Source organism: Pseudophryne corroboree, chromosome 5, assembly GCF_028390025.1.
Source record: "Pseudophryne corroboree isolate aPseCor3 chromosome 5, aPseCor3.hap2, whole genome shotgun sequence".
Lineage (NCBI taxonomy): Eukaryota > Metazoa > Chordata > Amphibia > Anura > Myobatrachidae > Pseudophryne > Pseudophryne corroboree.
This window is the reverse complement of record NC_086448.1, coordinates 399575271-399595214: the sequence shown is the minus strand read 5'-3', so window position 1 is coordinate 399595214 and position 19944 is coordinate 399575271. Positions and strand designations below refer to the sequence as shown.

Genomic DNA, 19944 nt, shown 5'->3' with positions numbered 1-19944 from the left:
CACTATTAAACTCTTAAAGTGCCAATGGCTCCTGGTGGACCCGTCTATACCCCATGGTACTAATATGGACCCCAGCATCTTCTAGGACTTAAGAGAAAAAGGCATGTGTACTGTAAATGCATAGTCACTGAGGTAATGCATTCTAACAGCTTGCAGCACTTAGATTCTTATGATGCGGTATCTTAGGTTTGACTAGGCTGATTTATTTTTCTATACTGTAGTTTATATCTGCTATATTACATACATTGAAGTTTATATGGGTTCATGTATAATGAGCTCCCAGTAATGATGGTTGCTGTACTTAGTTAGCACACAGGTCACCTATAGCCTCAGATAGAGTAGCAGAACCCTCTCCTGGCACTCCTTCCTCTGCAACAAATCCAAAGACAAGAGCACAAACTCAGATGCGTGTTAGGGCAGGAGAATGAATCTGGAGGAGTGCAATATAGAAACAGTTGACATATTTGCTTTTGGAAGCAATGCGACTGACTCAGGGGAGGAACCAGCTGATGTCACACACAGTGGAAGGCTGAGAAAAGGAAAACAGAAGCCATCACACGCTTTGAGGGTAGATTTTTCTGAATATTCATTTGTATGCTCTGCCTGCTGTTGTACTGATCAATTGTAATAAAATATACATATGCAGTGTGAGAGGTGGAGCTCTGCTTCAGTGCTGGTGTAAAGTGTGGACTCACAGGAGGTGGAATGGGGGAGGTAAAGAAGGACAAGGAGGAGGCTGCTGCTGCTGGGAGTGGGACAGTGCAGTACTAGGGATCTGCTTCCTGGAATCCGCAGAACAGCACCACCTGCCTCCCTTTGTCAGGAAAATCTCTGGACCCTGGACCCCGGAGGAGAAGATACACTATTGCTGCAGTCCGTGTCTGTGGGGTGTTACTGGAGTGGAGGGCAGGACTGGGCAGCGTGTGAGGGGGACAGCACCGGAGGAGGATCTGGATGGTGCAGGTAAATGACTGCAGTGGGGAGTGCCGGAGCTGTTACTCATTTCTGAAGGAAGCAGCGAGAGCAGACTGTCCCGACCAGCAATGTTTACACTGTCTCATCACATTTCAGGGGCTTTCGATCTTTCTTCCGATTATTGTAGTTTGATATTAGCGATATGTTTACTCTGAAGCAGGCTACCTGGCTGATAATGTCAGGAAACAGGCTATCCCCCATCCTACACTGTAATGTTACACATGCCCTGATTATATAGGAGAGAGATGAAAGCTTAGCTACGCACACAGGACGGTATGTTCTTGCTAGGATTGCATGGTAAAGAAGGCATTCGCTTGTGTAATGCAGCAGTGTGCAGTACAATGTGCACATATGTCAGTGAAGGAGATAATTTATTGAATTATAACTTTCTCAGATAATGCATGGGGGAGGGAATAAAAGGGCAGGATTGGTCGAGGCCACCCAAATGAAATTGACAGGTAGGCTATGTGCAGGCCTGTCAGGTCTCAGAACCTTCTATACTAGAGGAACAAATTGATTCCAGCCAGATCACCCTCAGGATTGCAGCTCAACTCATTTATCCTTTCTCCTGGGTTTAAATATACTTGCTGAAGTTTCAACAAAGATTAGTGTATCATGAAGTAAAATTAATATTTCTATGAGTTACATTTACTTTTTGAAAGCTATTACCTAATGTATTATGTGTCTTGTAAGATTTATTAAATGCTTAGGAAATGTAGACAAATTTCATGAGCGGTGTTGTTAGATCTTAGATTTCTCTATCTCAGTCTTTTCCAACAAAACTATCTGTGACTGTTCCCATTTCGAGTTTATATTAGTTTCCTCAGAATGGACTTGGCCCTTTAACCTAATGCAAGTGGGTGGGTTTGGGTATGCTAACATAGTGTACGCTGTTGGCTCTGGCTTGGCTTTCCTCTACACAATTTTTTTTCTGCAATGTTACAACTAACATCAATATTTACCCTGAGCCTGGGGAGTTTCTTACTGTGTAATGTGTGTGAAAGGGGGAAGGGAGCTGCCACTGGAATTATCCAATTTCAGTAATCCAGTAACTGTGTCTTCAAAGTTCTACTGTTGTGTGTGATTTAATACATATTATGTTATTTTTGTGTGTACCAGTATTTTATTCGGGGTGCCAGATTGTACTGTGTACACAGTCCAATTGTCCTCTGTAGAATTACTATTCAAGCTTTATCTTGACTAAGACTATTTAGTAAGCACATGGTTAATGAAATTGCTGTGGAAATAAACTATTTTGCACGTAGGGACATACATCATTTGAATTTGTCAGAGGGGTAATTATCAAAGCACTGAGAGGGATAAAAGTAGAAATATATTAAGCTTTATCCAATCAGCTTGCAACTCTCATTTCTCTGACGTCCTAGTGGATGCTGGGGACTCCGTAAGGACCATGGGGAATAGACGGCTCCGCAGGAGACTGGGCACACTAAAAGAAAGATTTGGTACTACCTGGTGTGCACTGGCTCCTCCCTCTATGCCCCTCCTCCAGACCTCAGTTAGATTTCTGTGCCCGGCCGAGCTGAATGCACACTAGGGGCTCTCCTGAGCTCCTAGAAAGAAAGTATATGTTAGGTTTTTTATTTTACAGTGAGACCTGCTGGCAACAGGCTCACTGCAACGAGGGACTAAGGGGAGAAGAAGCGAACCTACCTGCTTGCAGCTAGCTTGGGCTTCTTAGGCTACTGGACACCATTAGCTCCAGAGGGATCGACCGCAGGACCCGTCCTTGGTGTTCGTTCCCGGAGCCGCGCCGCCGTCCCCCTTACAGAGCCAGAAGCATGAAGATGGTCCGGAAAATCGGCGGCAGAAGACATCAGTCTTCACCAAGGTAGCGCACAGCACTGCAGCTGTGCGCCATTGCTCCTCATACACACTTCACACTCCGGTCACTGAGGGTGCAGGGCGCTGGGGGGGGGGGGCGCCCTGAGCAGCAATAAAAACACCTTGGCTAGCAAAATAATCACAATATATAGCCCCAGAGGCTATATATGTGATAATTACCCCTGCCAGAATCCATAAAAAAGCGGGAGAAAAGTCAGCGAAAAAGGGGCGGAGCTATCTCCCTCAGCACACTGGGCGCCATTTTCTCTTCACAGTGCAGCTGGAAGACAGCTCCCCAGGCTCTCCCCTGTAGTTTTCAGGCTCAAAGGGTTAAAAAGAGAGGGGGGGGCACTAAATTTAGGCGCAATATTGTTTATACAAGCAGCTATTGGGGAAAATTCACTCAGTGATAGTGTTAATCCCTACATTATATAGCGCTCTGGTGTGTGCTGGCATACTCTCTCTCTGTCTCCCCAAAGGGCTGTGTGGGGTCCTGTCCTCAGTCAGAGCATTCCCTGTGTGTGTGCGGTGTGTCGGTACGGCTGTGTCGACATGTTTGATGAGGAGACTTATGTGGAGGCGGAGCAGATGCCGATAAATGTGATGTCGCCCCCTGTGGGGCCGACACCAGAGTGGATGGATAGGTGGAAGGTATTAACCGACAGTGTCAACTCCTTACATAAACGGTTGGATGACGTAACAGCTGTGGGACAGCCGGCTTCTCAGCCCGCGCCTGCCCAGGCGTCTCAAAGGCCATCAGGGGCTCAAAAAACGCCCGTTACCTCAGATGGCAGACACAGATGTCGACACGGAGTCTGACTCCAGTGTCGACGAGGTTGAGACATATACACAATCCACTAGGAACATCCATTGCATGATCTCGGCAATAAAAATTGTGTTACGCATTTCTGACATTAACCCAAATACCACATAAAAGGGGTTTTATGTTTGGGGAGAAAAAGCAGCCGGTGTTTTGTTCCCCCATCAGATGAGTGAATGAAGTGTGTGAAGAAGCGTGGGTTCCCCCGATAAAAAATTACTGCTGGCGTACCCTTTCCCGCCAGAGGATAGGTCACGTTGGGAGATATCCCCTAGGGTGGATAAGGCGCTCACACGTTTGTCATAACAGGTGGCACTGCCGTCTTAGGATACGGCCACTTTGAAGGAGCCTGCTGATAAAAAGCAGGAGGCTATCCTGAAGTCTGTATATACACACTCAGGTATTATACTGAGACCTGCAATTGCCTCAGCATGAATAGTGCTGCTGCAGCAGGGTCTGATACCCTGTCAGATAATATTAATACCCTAGACAGGGAGAATATGGTGCTCACATAGAGCATATTAAAGACGTAGTCTTATATATGAGGGATGCACAGAGGGATATTTGCCGGCTGGCGTCCAGAATTAATGCAAGGTCCATTCTGCCAGGAGGGTATTAGAGACCCGGCAGTGGACAGGTGATGCTGACTTTAAAAGGCACATGGAGATTCTGCCTTATAAGGGTGAGGAATTGTTTGGGGATGGTCTCTGGGACCTCGTATCCACAGCAACAGCTGGGAAGAAAAATTTCTACCTCAGGTTTCCTCACACCCTAAGGAAGCACTGTATTATCGGGTACAGTTCTTTCGGCTTCAGAAAAGCAAGGGGGCCAAAGGCGCTTCTTTTCTGCACAAGGGAAGAAGGAAAAAGCTGCACAGACAGCCAGTTCCCAGGATCAAAAATCTTCCCCCGCTTCCTCTGAGTCCACAGCATGACGCTGGGGCTCCACAGACAGGTGCGGTGGGGGCGCGTCTCGGGAACTTCAGGGACCAGTGGGCTTGCCCACAGGTGAATCACTGGGTTCTGCAAGTAGTATCACAGGGATACAACCTGGAGTTCGAGGCGACTCCCCCCTCGCCGTTACCTCACATCAGCCTTGCCTGCTGCTCTCGGATATAGGGAGTTAGTACTGGCGGCAATTCACACGCTGTACTTCCAGCAGGTGAAATCAAGGTACCCCTTCTTCAACAAGGCCGGGGTTACTATTCCAAAAATGTTGTGGTACCGAAACCAGACGGTTCGGTGAGACCCATTCTACAATTGAAATCCTTGAACACTTATATACGAAGGTTCAAGTTCAAAATGGAATCGCTCAGGGCGATTATTGCAAGCCTGGAGAATTTCAGGGTATCACTGGACATCAAGGATGCTTACCTGCATGTCCCTATTTACCCTCCTCACCAGGAGTACCTCAAAATTGTGGTACAGGATTGTCATTACCAATTCCATACGTTGCCGTTGGTCTGTCCCCGGCACCGAGGGTATTTACCAAGGTAATGGCCGAAAGAATTATCCAGTAATTGGACAATCTCCTTATAAAGGCGAGGTCCAGGGAGCAGTTGTTTGTCAGAGTAGCACTATCTCGGGAAGTACTACAACAGCACGGCTGGATTCTGAATATTCCAAAGTCGCAGCTGGTTCCTACGACGCATCTACTGTTCCTGGGGATGGTTCTGGACACAGAACAGAAAAAAGTGTTTCTCCCGCAGGAGAAAGCCAAGGAGCTGTCATCTCTAGTCAGAGGCCTCCTGAAACCAAAACAGGTGTCGGTGCATCACTGCACGCGAGTCCTGGGAAAATTGGTAGCTTCCTACGAAGCAATTCCGTTCGGCAGGTTCCATGCAAGAACTTTTCAGTGGGACCTCTTGGACGGGATCGCATCTTCAGATGCATCGGCTAATAACCCTGTCTCCAAGGACCAGGGTGTCTCTGCTGTGGTGGCTGCAGAGTGCTCATCTTCTAGAGGGCCGCAGATTCGGCATACAGGACTGGGTCCTGGTGACCACGGATGCCAGCCTTCGAGGCTGGGGGGCAGTCACACAGGGAAGAAATTTCCAAGGACTTTGGTCAAGTCAGGAGTCGTCCCTACACATAAATATTCTGGAACTGAGGGCCATTTACAATGCCCTAAGTCAGGCAAGACCCCTGCTTCAAAACCAGCCGGTACTGATCCAATCAGACAACATCACGGCAGTCGCCCATGTAAACCGACAGGGCGGCACAAGAAGCAGGATGGCGTGGCAGAAGCCACAAGGATTCTCCGATGGGCGGAAAATCACGTCTTAGCACTGTCAGCAGTGTTCATTCCGGGAGTGGATAACTGAGAAGCAGACTTCCTCAGCAGACACGACCTACACCCGGGAGAGTGGGGACTTCATCCAGAAGTCTTCAAACTGTTGGTAAACAGTTGGGAAAGGCCACAGGTGGACATGATGGCATCCCGCCTCAACAAAAAGCTAAAGAGATATTGCGCCAGGTCAAGGGACCCTCAGGCGATAGCTGTGGACGCTCTAGTGACACCGTGGGTGTACCAGTCGGTTTATGTGTTCCCTTCTCTGCCTCTCATACCAAAGGTACTGAGAATAATAAGAAGGCGAGGAGTAAGAACGATACTCGTGGTTCCGGATTGGCCAAGAAGAGCTTGGTACCCAGAGCTTCAAGAAATGATATCAGAGGACCCATGGCCTCTACCGCTCAGATAGGATCTGCTACAGCAGGGGCCCTGTCTGTTCCAAGACTTCCCGCGGCTGCGTTTGACGGCATGGCGGTTGAATTCCGGATCCTACAGGAAAAGGGCATTCCGGAGGAAGTCATTCCTACGCTGATAAAAGCCAGGAAAGAAGTAACCGCAAACCATTATCACCGCATTTGGCGAAAATATGTTGCGTGGTGTGAGGCCAGGAAGGCCCCTACAGAGGAATTTCAGCTGGGTCGTTTTCTGCACTTCCTACAGTCAGGAGTGACTATGGGCCTAAAATTGGGTTCCATTAAGGTCCAGATTTCGGCTCTGTCGATTTTCTTCCAGAAAGAACTGGCTTCACTGCCTGAAGTTCAGACTTTTGTAAAGGGAGTGCTTCATATTCAGCCCCCTTTTGTGCCTCCTGTGGCACCTTGGGATCTCAATGTGGTGTTGAGTTTCCTAAAATCACATTGGTTTGAACCACTTAAAACCGTGGATCTCAAATATCTCACGTGGAAAGTGGTCATGTTATTGGCCTTGGCTTCGGCCAGGCGTGTGTCAGAATTGGCGGCTTTGTCGTGTAAAAGCCCTTATCTGATTTTCCATATGAATAGGGCAGAATTGAGGACTCGTCCCCAGTTTTCTCCCTAAGGTGGTATCAGCTTTTCACTTGAACCAACCTATTGTAGTGCCTGCGGCTACTAAGGACTTGGAGGATTCCAAGTTACTGGACGTAGTCAGGGCCTTGAAAATTTATGTTTCCAGGACGGCTGGAGTCAGGAAAACTGACTCGCTTTTTATCCTGTATGCACCCAACAAAATAGGTGCTCCTGCTTCGAAGCAGACTATTGCTCGCTGGATTTGTAGCACAATTCAGCTGGCGCATTCTGCGGCTGGATTGCCGCATCCTAAATCAGTGAAAGCCCATTCCACGAGGAAGGTGGGCTCATCTTGGGCGGCTGCCCGAGGGGTCTCGGCTTTACAACTTTGCCGAGCTGCTACTTGGTCAGGGGCAAACACGTTTTGCTAAATTCTACAAATTTGATACCCTGGCTGAGGAGGACCTTGAGTTCTCTCATTCGGTGCTGCAGAGTCATCCGCACTCTCCCGCCCGTTTGGGTGCTTTGGTATAATCCCCATGGTCCTTACGGAGTCCCCAGCATCCACTAGGACGTCAGAGAAAATAAGATTTTACTCACCGGTAAATCTATTTCTCGTAGTCCGTAGTGGATGCTGGGCGCCCATCCCAAGTGCGGATTGTCTGCAATACTTCTATATAGTTATTGCCTAACTAAAGGGTTATTGTTGAGCCATCTGTTGAGAGGCTCAGTTGTATTTCATACTGTTAACTGGGTTAAATATCACGAGTTATACGGTGTGATTGGTGTGGCTGGTATGAGTCTTACCCGGGATTCAAAATCCTTCCTTATTGTGTCAGCTCTTCCGTGCACAGTATCCTAACTGAGGTCTGGAGGAGGGGCATAGAGGGAGGAGCCAGTGCACACCAGGTAGTACCAAATCTTTCTTTTAGTGTGCCCAGTCTCCTGCGGAGCCGTCTATTCCCCATGGTCCTTACGGAGTCCCCAGCATCCACTACGGACTACGAGAAATAGATTTACCGGTGAGTAAAATCTTATTTTGTACTGGCTGTATTTGATATAATGAGTTAGGAGCGGATTGGTTACTGCGGTGGCTCCCAATCTGGATGTTTCGGGGCACTTGCAGGGATGCCCTTAGTTGGTGGTCCAGGACCAATTCAAATTATTTATGGTCAATATAACAGGCAAAGCCAGTGCTTGTGGTTTCCAATCGTAAAACATGTGGACAAATGGAAGTGAATCCTGCGCCTCACCATATAACTGACCCTAAAGATGACATAAAAACATAACTTATTTTATGTTAATATTTTTTTCTCATGGGTCCTAGAGGATCCTGGGGATGCATCAAGAACCGTGGGGTATAGACGGGATCCGCAGGAGACATGGGCACTTTAAGACTTTGAATGGGTGTGAACTGGCTCCTCCAGACTCCAGTTAGATTCTGTGCCCAGAGAGACTGGTCACACACTGAGGAGCTCTACTGAGTTTCTCGGAAAAGACTTTGTTAGGTTTATTATTTTCATGGAGCACTGCTGGCAACAGTCTCCCTGCATCGTGGGGCTGAGGGGAGAGAAGTGGACCTACTTCTGTGAGTTTAAAGGCTCTGCTTCTTAGGCTACTGGACACCATTAGCTCTAGAGGGTCTGATCACTTGGAATGCCTAGCATCTCGTTCCCGGAGCGGCGCCGTCACTCCCCTTGCAGAGCCAGAAGAAAGAAGCCGGGTGAGTAAAAGAAGAACAGAAGACTTCAGTGACGGCAGAAGACTTTAGTGTCTCTGTGGTAGCCATTGCTCCCACACACAAGCGACTCTACAAGGGTGCAGGGCGCAGGGGAGGCGCCCTGGGCAGCATGTATACCTCAAATAGAGACTGGCAAGAGAGATATTAAGTGCCTGGGCACTAAATACAGACCCCCGCCAGTATAAATATATAGAAAATAGCAGGGCTGAAGCGCGCCATTAAGGGGGCATGGCTTAGCCCTCACAGCTCTAACCAGCGCCATTTTCTCCTCGAAGACGCTGGCCCTGCCAAAGCACTGCTGAACAGATCACAGTAAAAAACGGGGGGGGGGGGGGGGGGGGGGCACAGTTGTTTAGTGCAATATAGGTTAAAAATAAAGCATAATATATGAGCGTGGTGTAAAAGAGCTGATAAACGTCTTCTGTGTTTCCCTGACAGAAAGTACTGGGGTTTATCCCTTGTAGTCGGCATGTCTGAGGCTGAGTGCTCTGCCACAAACGGCTATGGGAATGTCTGTCGGCAGCGCCGACTCCTGATAGTGCTTGGTTCATGTAAATAAGAGTCAACATGTCAGTAGATGTATGCTTTTCCAAAGAGAAAACTATATGGGAGACACAGACGTGTGTGGGTGACCCTGTCGGCACCAACAAATCTGACTGGGTAAAAATTGACATGATAATGTGATGCATTCAGAAAGCTGTGTTTGTGTATGTGTGTATGTATGTATGTATATATATATATATATATATATATATATATATATATATATATATATATATATCTGTTTCTAGACAATTTGGCTCCCAGTGCGAGATTTGAAAATGCGCCCCCCCCCCCTTTGCTATAAAAAAAACAAACAAAAACTGCGTCCCCCTCCCCCCATATAGCTATAAAAAGAAAATGCATGCGCTCGCCGAAGGCGCGCGCGCTCCCGACAAGGGTGTGTGGCCTGATTAAAATGGGTGTGGTCTCATTAAAGTGGGCATGGCCTCATCTGATATCATCACGCCCACCACAGGGGGAAAAAAATAAAAATAAAAAGTCCCCATTTTACACATTACAGCAGGCAAGTGTCCCAATTTAAACACAGTGCGGCAGGCAGGCGTCCCCATTTTACACAGCGCGGCAGGCAGGTGTCCCCATTTTACACAGTACGGCAGGCAGGTGCCCCCATTTTACACAGTACGCAGGCAGGTGCCCCCATTTTACACAGTACGCAGGCAGGTGCCCCCATTTTACCCAGTACGCAGGCAGGTGCCCCCATTTTACCCAGTACGCAGGCAGGTGCCCCCATTTTACCCAGTACGCAGGCAGGTGCCCCATTTTTCACAGTGCGGCAGGCAGGTGCCCCATTTTTCACAGTGCGGCAGACAGGTATCCCCATTTCTCTATCGTCCTAAGTGGATGCTGGGGTTCCTGAAAGGACCATGGGGAATAGCGGCTCCGCAGGAGACAGGGCACAAAAAAGTAAAGCTTTACTAGGTCAGGTGGTGTGCACTGGCTCCTCCCCCTATGACCCTCCTCCAGACTCCAGTTAGATTTTGTGCCCGAACGAGAAGGGTGCAATCTAGGTGGCTCTCCTAAAGAGCTGCTTAGAGAAAGTTTAGTTTAGGTTTTTTTCTTTACAGTGAGTCCTGCTGGCAACAGGATCACTGCAACGTGGGACTTAGGGGGAAAGTAGTAAACTCACCTGCATGCAGAGTGGATTTGCTGCTTGGCTACTGGACACCATTAGCTCCAGAGGGATCGAACACAGGCCCAGCCGTGGAGTCCGGTCCCGGAGCCGCGCCGCCGACCCCCTTGCAGATGCTGAAGCGTGAAGAGGTCCGGAAACCGGCGGCTGAAGACTCCTCAGTCTTCATAAGGTAGCGCACAGCACTGCAGCTGTGCGCCATTTTCCTCTCAGCACACTTCACTGGGCAGTCACTGAGGGTGCAGAGCGCTGGGGGGGGGCGCTCTGAGAGGCAAATATAAACCTTATACAAGGCTAAAAATACCTCACATATAGCCCATAGGGGCTATATGGAGATATTTAACCCCTGCCTGACTGGAAAAATAGCGGGAGAAGAACCCGCCGAAAAAGGGGCGGGGCCTATCTCCTCAGCACACGGCGCCATTTTCTGTCACAGCTCCGCTGGTCAGAACGGCTCCCAGGTCTCTCCCCTGCACTGCACTACAGAAACAGGGTAAAACAGAGAGGGGGGGCACATTAATGGCTATATATATATATATATTAAAGCAGCTATAAGGGAGCACTTAATATAAGGATATCCCTTGTATATATAGCGCTTTGTGGTGTGTGCTGGCAGACTCTCCCTCTGTCTCCCCAAAAGGGCTAGTGGGTCCTGTCTTCATTAGAGCATTCCCTGTGAGTTTGCGGTGTGTGTCGGTACGTGGTGTCGACATGTATGAGGACGATATTGGTGTGGAGGCGGAGCAATTGCCAAATATGCAGATGTCACCCCCCAGGGGGTCGACACCAGAATGGATGCCTTTATTTGTGGAATTACGTGATGGTTTATCTTCCCTTAAACAGTCAGTTGAGGACATGAGGCGGCCGGACAATCAATTAATGCCTGTCCAGGCGCCTCAAACACCGTCAGGGGCTGTAAAACGCCCTTTGCCTCAGTCGGTCGACACAGACCCAGACACGGGCACTGATTCCAGTGACGACGGTAAAAATTCAAACGTATTTTCCAGTAGGGCCACACGTTATATGATTTTGGCAATGAAGGAGACGTTACATTTAGCTGATACTACAGATACCGTAAAACAGGGTATTATGTATGGTGTGAAAAAACTACAAACAGTTTTTCCTGAATCAGAAGAATTAAATGACGTGTGTGATGAAGCGTGGGTTGCTCCTGATAAAAAGTTGATAATTTCAAAAAAGTTATTGGCATTATACCCTTTCCCGCCAGAGGTTAGGGCGCGCTGGGAAACACCCCCTAAGGTGGACAAGGCGCTCACACGCTTATCCAAACAAGTGGCGTTACCCTCTCCTGAGACGGCCGCACTTAAGGATCCATCAGATAGAAAGATGGAAGTTATTCAAAAGAATATATACACACATGCAGGTGTTATACTACGACCAGCTATAGCAACTGCCTGGATGTGCAGTGCTGGAGTAGTTTGGTCAGAATCCCTGATTGAAAATATTGATACCCTAGATAGGGACAATGTTTTACTGTCGTTAGAACAAATAAAGGATGCATTTATCTATATGCGTGATGCACAGAGGGATATTTGCACACTGGCATCTCGGGTGAGTGCTATGTCCATTTCAGCCAGAAGAGCCTTATGGACACGACAGTGGACAGGCGATGCGGATTCAAAACGTCACATGGAGGTTTTGCCGTATAAAGGGGAGGAGTTATTTGGAGTTGGTCTATCAGACTTGGTGGCCACGGCTACTGCCGGGAAATCCACTTTTTTACCTCAAGTCACTCCCCAACAGAGAAAGGCACCGACCTTTCAACCGCAGCCTTTTCGCTCCTACAAAAATAAGAGAGCAAAGGGCTTGTCGTACCTGCCACGAGGCAGAGGAAGAGGGAAGAGACACCAACAGGCAGCTCCTTCCCAGGAACAGAAGCCCTCCCCGGCTCCTGCAAAAACCTCAGCATGACGCTGGGGCCTCTCAAGCGGACTCGGGGACAGTGGGGGGCCGTCTCAAAAATTACAGCGCGCAGTGGGCTCACTCGCAGGTAGACCCCTGGATCCTGCAGATATCTCAGGGGTACAGGTTGGAATTAGAGACGGATCCTCCTCATCGTTTCCTGAAGTCTGCCTTACCAACCGTCTCTTCCGAAAGGGAGAGGGTGTTGGAAGCCATTCACAAGCTGTACGCTCAGCAGGTGATAGTCAAAGTACCCCTATTACAACAAGGAAAGGGGTATTATTCCACTCTATTTGTGGTACCGAAGCCGGATGGCTCGGTAAGGCCTATTCTAAATCTGAAGTCCTTGAACCTCTACATAAAAAAGTTCAAGTTCAAGATGGAGTCACTCAGAGCAGTGATAGCGAACCTGGAAGAAGGGGACTTTATGGTATCCTTGGACATCAAGGATGCGTATCTACACGTTCCGATTTACCCCGCACACCAGGGGTACCTCAGGTTCATTGTTCAAAACTGTCACTATCAGTTTCAGACGCTGCCGTTCGGATTGTCCACGGCGCCTCGGGTCTTTACCAAGGTAATGGCCGAGATGATGATTCTTCTTCGAAGAAAAGGCATATTAGTTATCCCATACTTGGACGATCTCCTAATAAGGGCAAGGTCCAGAGAACAGCTGGAGACAGCTTTAGCACTATCTCAAGAGGTGCTAAGACAACACGGGTGGATTCTGAATATTCCAAAATCCCATTTAATCCCGACAACTCGTCTGCTGTTCCTAGGAATGATTCTGGACACGGTTCAGAAAAAGGTTTTCCTTCCAGAGGAAAAAGCCAAGGAGTTATCCGATCTGGTCAGGAACCTCCTAAAACCAGGAAAAGTGTCAGTACATCAATGCACAAGAGTCCTGGGAAAAATGGTGGCTTCTTACGAAGCAATTCCATTCGGCAGATTCCATGCAAGAATATTCCAAAGGGATCTGTTGGACAAATGGTCAGGGTCGCATCTGCAGATGCACCTGCGAATAACCCTGTCACCAAAGACAAGGGTGTCACTTCTGTGGTGGTTGCAGAAGGCTCACCTATTAGAAGGCCGCAGATTCGGCATTCAGGATTGGATCCTGGTGACCACGGACGCCAGCCTGAGAGGCTGGGGAGCAGTCACACAAGGAAGAAACTTCCAGGGAGTATGGACGAGTCTGGAAAAGTCTCTTCACATAAACATTCTGGAACTAAGAGCAATCTACAATGCTCTAAGCCAGGCGGAACTTCTCCTGCAAGGAAAGCCGGTGTTGATTCAGTCGGACAACATCACGGCGGTCGCCCATGTAAACAGGCAGGGCGGCACAAGAAGCAGGAGTGCAATGGCAGAAGCTGCCAAGATTCTTCGCTGGGCGGAGAATCACGTGATAGCACTGTCAGCAGTGTTCATCCCGGGCGTGGACAACTGGGAAGCAGACTTCCTCAGCAGACACGATCTTCATCCGGGAGAGTGGGGTCTACATCCAGAAGTCTTCAACATGTTAATAGACCGTTGGGAAAGACCAATTGTAGACATGATGGCGTCTCGCCTCAACAAGAAACTGGACAAATATTGCGCCAGGTCAAGAGATCCACAGGCAATAGCTGTGGACGCACTGGTAACTCCTTGGGTGTACCAGTCAGTGTATGTGTTTCCTCCTCTGCCGCTCATACCAAAGGTATTGAAGATCATACGGCAAAGAAGAGTAAGAACAATACTAGTGGTTCCGGATTGGCCGAGAAGGACTTGGTATCCGGAACTTCAAGAGATGCTCACGGACGAACCGTGGCCTCTACCTCTGAGAAGGGACCTGCTACAGCAGGGTCCCTGTCTTTTTCAAGACTTACCGCGGCTGCGTTTGACGGCATGGCGGTTGAACGCCAGATCCTAAAAGGGAAAGGCATTCCAGAAGAAGTCATTCCTACCTTGATTAAGGCACGGAAGGAAGTCACCGTGAAACATTATCACCGCATTTGGCGAAAATATGTAGCGTGGTGCGAGGATCGGAGGGTTCCGACGGAGGAATTCCAACTGGGTCGTTTCCTACATTTCCTGCAATCAGGATTATCTATGGGTCTCAAATTGGGATCCATTAAGGTTCAAATTTCGGCCCTGTCAATATTCTTCCAAAAAGAATTGGCCTCTGTCCCTGAGGTCCAGACCTTTGTCAAGGGAGTACTGCATATACAGCCTCCTGTGGTGCCTCCGGTGGCACCGTGGGATCTAAATGTAGTTTTAGATTTCCTCAAATCCCATTGGTTTGAACCATTGAAAAAGGTGGATTTGAAATATCTCACATTGAAAGTGACTATGTTACTAGCCCTGGCCTCTGCCAGGAGAGTATCTGAATTGGCGGCTTTATCTTATAAAAGTCCTTATCTAATCTTCCATTCGGATAGGGCAGAACTGCGGACTCGTCCGCATTTTCTCCCTAAAGTGGTATCAGCATTTCATCTGAACCAACCTATTGTGGTGCCTGCGGCCACTAGCGACTTGGAGGACTCCAAGTTGTTGGACGTTGTCAGAGCCTTAAAAATATACATTGCAAGGACGGCTGGAGTCAGAAAATCTGACTCGCTGTTTATATTGTATGCACCCAACAAGTTGGGCGTACCTGCTTCTAAGCAGTCGATTGCTCGTTGGATTTGTAACACAATTCAACTTGCACATTCTGTGGCAGGCCTGCCACAGCCTAAAACTGTAAAAGTCCACTCCACAAGGAAGGTGGGCTCATCTTGGGCGGCTGCCCGAGGGGTCTCGGCATTACAACTCTGCCGAGCAGCTACGTGGTCGGGGGAGAACACGTTTGTAAAATTTTACAAATTTGATACCCTGGCAAAGGAGGACCTGGAGTTCTCTCATTCGGTGCTGCAGAGTCATCCGCACTCTCCCGCCCGTTTGGGAGCTTTGGTATAATCCCCATGGTCCTTTCAGGAACCCCAGCATCCACTTAGGACGATAGAGAAAATAAGAATTTACTTACCGATAATTCTATTTCTCGGAGTCCGTAGTGGATGCTGGGCGCCCATCCCAAGTGCGGATTATCTGCAATACTTGTACATAGTTATTGTTAACTAATTCGGGTTATTGTTAAGGAGCCATCTTTAAGAGGCCCTTTCTGTTGTCATACTGTTAACTGGGTTTAGATCACAAGTTGTACGGTGTGATTGGTGTGGCTGGTATGAGTCTTACCCGGGATTCAAAATGCCTCCCTTATTGTGTATGCTCGTCCGGGCACAGTACCTAACTGGAGTCTGGAGGAGGGTCATAGGGGGAGGAGCCAGTGCACACCACCTGACCTAGTAAAGCTTTACTTTTTTGTGCCCTGTCTCCTGCGGAGCCGCTATTCCCCATGGTCCTTTCAGGAACCCCAGCATCCACTACGGACTCCGAGAAATAGAATTATCGGTAAGTAAATTCTTATTTTTACATAGTGCGGCAGACAGGTATCCCCATTTTACATAGTGCGGCAGGCAGGTGTCCCCATTTTACATAGTGCGGCAGGCAGGTGTCCCCATTTTACACAGTACGGCAGGCAGGTGCCCCCATTTTACACAGTACGGCAGGCAGGTGCCCCCATTTTACATAGTGCGGCAGGCAGGTGCCCCCATTTTACACAGTACGGCAGGCAGGTGCCCCCATTTTACATAGTGCGGCAGGCAGGTGTCCCCATTTTACACAGTACGGCAGGCAGGTGCCCCCATTTTTCACAGTGCGGCAGACAGGTGTCCCCATTTTACACAGTGCGGCAGACAGGTGTCCCCATTTTACACAGTGCGGCAGACAGGTATCCCCATTTTACACAGTGCGGCAGACAGGTATCCCCATTTTACACAGTGCGGCAGACAAGTATCCCCATTTTATATAGTGCGGCAGACAGGTATCCCCATTTTATATAGTGCGGCAGGCAGGTATCCCCATTTTATATAGTGCGGCAGACAGGTATCCCCATTTTATATACTGCGGCAGACAGGTATCCCCATTTTATATAGTGCGGCAGACAGGTATCCCGATTTTTCACAGTGCGGCATGCAGGTGTCAAGTGGGGGGGAAGGAAGAGGGAGAGAGATTATACTTACATGTTCCCGCTCTTCAGGTCCGGCCGCCTCCTCCTTCCACGCTTATCTTCTCTCCTCCCTCTTCCCGAGCGCTCCTGCTCGGGGGGCGGAGTTTCGAGGAATGACGCGTTTGCGTCGTGACGTCACGACGCAAACGCGTCATTCCGCGAAACTCCGCCCCCCGAGCAGGAGCGCTCGGGAAGAGGGAGGAGAGGAGAAAAAGACCCACGAAGTGCCGCGGCCCGTGCGGTTGCACGGCTCGCCCGCCGCTAGAAACGGCACTGTATATGTTGCTCGAACACAGACGTAGTAATTTTTGTGGAGGGCGTAATATTGATAATATATTTACCTCAGACCCCTCGGGGTCGCAAAAATTTTATTTTGCCTGGTTTCTACTCCCTGATATCGATACGAATACTATTTCTTATGTCGACCATGATGTTGTCTGATTAGATCCACAACATCGGCATTCAGTACATGTTTCATACACATTAAGAACGTATTTACGTCACTAGAGACCCTGCTGTTCCTGACACAAAAAAAAAAAAAATATATATATATATAAAGTGCAAAATCAACGTTTCGGGGTGCTAGACGAAGGGGTCTAGCACCCCGAAACGTTGATTTTGCACTTTATGCACTAAAATCACTTTGCTTTGTTTAAAAGACTCTGAGTGCCGCCTCATTTGTTGATGCTTGGATATGGGGGTCACACCCTAGTGGAGGGCACCAGAGCAAGTCCGCTCTAGGGGCAGACCGAGTGCCGGCGTTGTGTGTGTGTGTGTGTGTATGTATATATATATATATATATATATATAATATATATGTGTGTATTTAAATGTGTATATTCATATAAAATTTTAGAATGAATGCTGAGGTAAACTTATTCCTTCTCATGTGCTGGTCGCTCTGTTAAAAAAGCTCTAGGTCAGCCGTGACCAGATGGTTTCAAATCCTCACGAGGAGTCCGAGTGTTTATTCTTTTCCCGCCATGGATAGAATAAAGTGAGAGTCAACCCCTGTTTCTGCACGGGGCCCTGTCACAAAGGATCGTATACAGGAAGCTAAGTGATATTTTAATTATATGCTTTGATTATACTTGCATTACATGCGCATGGGGGAGTGCTTGTATTCAGAAATGGTCGGTTACCTTGTCATCCGATATAATTACCCTGGGGAGAGATGGGATACTCCTTAAGTTGGGTCATAGCTAGAACATTGCAGCATACTGCCGTGCGACTACAAGAGGTATGGGACTCTTGGGTTCGCGGGCGAATTCCATGGTGGTCTCAGCTAGGAGGGCGTTGTGGGTTCACCAATGGAATGCTGATGCTGACTCAGAGAAGAAATGGAGTCTCTTCCCTATGACGGTGAAGCCTGGTTTGGTGTTGGCCTTGTTAAGTTGATCTCGGCAGATTCCACTGGTAAGTCTACCATCGTGCCCTATGTTCCCTCACAACGGTTGGTTACGCATTATTGTAGGATGCAGTTATTTTGTACGAATTGATACGGATTTCCCTTCTCTTTGCAGGTAGAGGAAGGTAAGATCCACCGCATGACGTTGGGTCTATCTTGCGGGAGCCCACACCGGTGGGACCACGTCTAAAACTTCTCAGCCAGTCCTGGAAAGGACATGGACCAGTGAGTTTTAAGAATAGAGTCCCTAGGGGGACATACTGGAGTTTCCTCTCACCGATTTTTCAAATCGACTTTACCGATTCTCCTCCGGACGGGGAGGTAGTATGCGACGCAATACGAGAGTTGTGTTAGGATCAGGCCATTGTCCTGGTGTCCCGGTCACACAAAAAAGAAAAAAAAAGTGGCTATTATCCAAGCTTTTTCGTGCTCCCGAGGCCGGACGGCTCGGTTAGACCAATCCTATATCTGAAATCCCAAAATTTCTGCTTAAAGAAGTTAAAATCCAAGATGGAATCTCTCATGGCAAGGATCTCCAATCTAAAAAGGAGAAAGGAGGTCTAATTACGGTTTCTTTCTCATTAGGCTTACTTGAGGTTTTCAAGTTCGGATTGTCATTACCAATTTCACCAAGGTGAGGGCGGTATGATGGTTGTCCTTTGATAGTAAGGAGTTATTATTATTCTGTATAGGGACGCTCGCCTGATTACGGCAAGGTCAAGTAACCAAGTGGTTGTTTTCTTCCAGTGGAAAGAGGCTCTGAGGATCCAGAGTCTGATCAGCCCTGCAACAGTGTCAGTTGGACAAGTAGTCCGGTTCCCACCTGGGATAATCCTGTTTTTCAAGACCAGAATCTCGCTCCTGTGGTGGCGGCGCAGTTCTCATTTCTTAAGCGCAGGTTCGGGTTCCAGGACTGGATTCTAGTGACCACGGATCCATGCCTCCGAGTCGTGGGAGCTGTCACACAGGGGGAACACTTTCCAAGGAAGAGGGTCAAGTTAGGATACTTGTCACCACATTAAACGGTCTAGAGTTAAGGGACGTTTATAATGGTTTTCTACAATCGAAAAACGGAGCAGGAATGGCAGAAGCCAGAAAGATTTTCCGCTGCGCGACAAAACATATACGCGCTCTGTCAGCGATGTTCGTTCCAAGTGTAAATAACTGGGTAGCAGACTTCCCCGGCAGACACGTTCTCCATCCAGGAGAATGGAGTCTTCATCAAGAGGTTTTTACAGAAGTGACAAGTCATTGGGGAATTCCTCAAATAGACATGATGGCGTCTCGCCTCAATAAGAAACTTCAGAGATATTGTTCCAGATCGAGGGACCCTCAAGCAATAGCGGTGGATGCCCTAGTGGGTTTTTTTTCAGTCGGCCTATGTGTTCCCCCCACTTCCACTCTTTCCAAAGATGCTAAAGATCATAAGAAGAACAAAGGTCCAGGTGATCCTCATTGTTCCAGACTGGTCAAGGAGGGCTGGTATCCGAATCTTCAGGAATTACTCATAGGAGATCCCTGGCCTCTTCCTCTATGAGAGGATCTGTTACAGCAGGGGCCGTGCGTGTACCAAGAATGACCGTGGCTTCATTTGACGGCTTGGAGGTTGCACGCCGGATCCTAGCCCGAAAGGGTATTCCCAGTGAAGTCATCCCTACTCTTCTTCAGGCAGAAAAGGAGTAACGTCAAAACATTACCACCGTATTTGGAGAAAGTATGTGTCTTGTGGGGAATCAAAGAAGGCTCCTATGGAAGAATTCCTGTTGGGTCGTTTTCTCCAATTTTATTACAAAATCGAGTGGAGGCGGGTCTTAAGTTGGGATCGGTTAAGGTTCAGATTTCAGCCTTATCGGGTTTCTTCCAAAAACAATTGGCCTCCTTTCCAGAAGTTCATACTTTCGTAAAAGGAGTGTTACACATCCAACCTCCCTTTGTATGCCTCCTGTGGCACCATGGGATCTTAACTTGGGGTTGCAGTTCCTGCAATCTCAAAGGTTGAGTTGAAATTCCTCACTTGGAAAGTGGTCATGCGGTTGGCCTTGACATACGTAAGGCGGGTGTCTGAATTAGCGGCTTTGACTCACAGGAGCCCCTGTTTAATCTTCCATGAAGATGGAGCGGAGTTGAGAACTCATCAGCAATTTCTGGCAAAAGTGGTTTCATCGTTTCACATGAACCAA

The 19944-nt window shown here is 48.3% G+C and overlaps 1 protein-coding gene across 3 annotated transcripts in view; it reads left to right on the top strand.

Moving 5' to 3' along the window:
* The first annotated feature begins 409 nt into the window (after positions 1–409).
* The window catches only part of PTPN3 (protein tyrosine phosphatase non-receptor type 3), a 1027556-nt gene continuing 1008021 nt past the window's right edge, over positions 410–19944 (top strand). For 2 of the 3 annotated variants that reach the window (XM_063922729.1, XM_063922727.1), the window contains exon 1: positions 661–963. The gene's annotated coding sequence lies outside the window, so the exon portion shown is untranslated. Of the gene's footprint in view, positions 569–660; positions 964–19944 lie in introns of those variants that run through there. The other variant, XM_063922728.1, reaches the window with a different exon arrangement.